This window comes from Bufo bufo, unplaced genomic scaffold, assembly GCF_905171765.1.
Source record: "Bufo bufo unplaced genomic scaffold, aBufBuf1.1, whole genome shotgun sequence".
NCBI classification, from domain to species: domain Eukaryota; kingdom Metazoa; phylum Chordata; class Amphibia; order Anura; family Bufonidae; genus Bufo; species Bufo bufo.
This window is the reverse complement of record NW_024401144.1, coordinates 1-1,792: the sequence shown is the minus strand read 5'-3', so window position 1 is coordinate 1,792 and position 1,792 is coordinate 1. Positions and strand designations below refer to the sequence as shown.

Here is a 1,792-nt window from a genome sequence, read left to right as displayed (position 1 = left end):
AACTAGGGTTTGTGTGCTTTCCGTCCCTTAAGAAACATAGATCTGCATAAAAACTGCAGATGTCGAACGAGGGAATTATTTTAATTAAGACTGCAACATTTCCTAATTTTTCGTTTCCGCTCTCTGACGGCTATGAGGCAAACCCATTGAATCATTTGCGCTCTGGGTCTACCATTATCAGGATTGGCAGATATGAGTTGTGTTTAACTCTCTCTTTTGATTAGCCGATATGGTTAAAACATGGAGATGCCGGGGATTGAACTTGGGGCCTCATACATGCAAAGCTTGCGCTCTACCACTGAGCTACATCCCCTGGCACTCTAGGGAATCACTACAGTTTTGTGCATCGACCGATGATACCGACTACTTAATTATCTATCAGACAGCTTCAACTCATCTCGAAGGCATGTATGAAGCATCCAGATTAGATTGTTATTGGTGCACCAAAAGCAACACATGTGAAGACAGCCTTGAAGTGCAAAGGGCGGTGATAACCTGGATAGGAAACCATGCATTTTGAATGGTGATATTTCGTTTGGGAAAACCCAAACCGGCTGAAGTTGTTTTGTAGAGGACCCTTGAGAGAAAAACGTGATGTGACTCTGATGTGTAAGTAATCTGTTCTACAAAATTTGGAGATGCCGGGGATTGAACCCGGGGCCTCATACATGCAAAGCATGCGCTCTACCACTGATCCCCTAGGTAATTGCTGATTTTTGAAACATGCCTAAGGTCAGGAAGTAACCCTATCGATTATTTTGTGCCAACATTTTCCACTGAACAGTTTCACTTTTTTCTCCATAATATTCCATTTCAAATTCCTATTTCTACCCAAAATAAAATATAAATGTGAGCACTAAAAGGAGGACAGATGGACTTCTGTGGCTTCAGCATATAACTAGGGTTTGTGTGCTTTCCGTCCCTTAAGAAACATAGATCTGCATAAAAACTGCAGATGTCGAACGAGGGAATTATTTTAATTAAGACTGCAACATTTCCTAATTTTTCGTTTCCGCTCTCTGACGGCTATGAGGCAAACCCATTGAATCATTTGCGCTCTGGGTCTACCATTATCAGGATTGGCAGATATGAGTTGTGTTTAACTCTCTCTTTTGATTAGCCGATATGGTTAAAACATGGAGATGCCGGGGATTGAACCCGGGGCCTCATACATGCAAAGCATGCACTCTACCACTGAGCTACATCCCCTGGCACTCTAGGGAATCACTACAGTTTTGTGCATCGACCGATGATACCGACTACTTAATTATCTATCAGACAGCTTCAACTCATCTCGAAGGCATGTATGAAGCATCCAGATTAGATTGTTATTGGTGCACCAAAAGCAACACATGTGAAGACAGCCTTGAAGTGCAAAGGGCGGTGATAACCTGGATAGGAAACCATGCATTTTGAATGGTGATATTTCGTTTGGGAAAACCCAAACCGGCTGAAGTTGTTTTGTAGAGGACCCTTGAGAGAAAAACGTGATGTGACTCTGATGTGTAAGTAATCTGTTCTACAAAATTTGGAGATGCCGGGGATTGAACCCGGGGCCTCATACATGCAAAGCATGCGCTCTACCACTGATCCCCTAGGTAATTGCTGATTTTTGAAACATGCCTAAGGTCAGGAAGTAACCCTATCGATTATTTTGTGCCAACATTTTCCACTGAACAGTTTCACTTTTTTCTCCCTAATATTCCATTTCAAATTCCTATTTCTACCCAAAATAAAATATAAATGTGAGCACTAAAAGGAGGACAGATGGACTTCTGTGGCTTCAGCATAT

At 42.0% G+C, this 1,792-nt stretch overlaps 1 non-coding gene across 1 annotated transcript; it reads right to left on the bottom strand.

The window, feature by feature from the left end:
- Positions 1 to 1,137: 1,137 nt before the first annotated feature.
- Positions 1,138 to 1,209, bottom strand: TRNAA-UGC. The gene has a single exon. It is a non-coding gene; the product is annotated as a tRNA-Ala (tRNA).
- Positions 1,210 to 1,792: the final 583 nt, after the last annotated feature.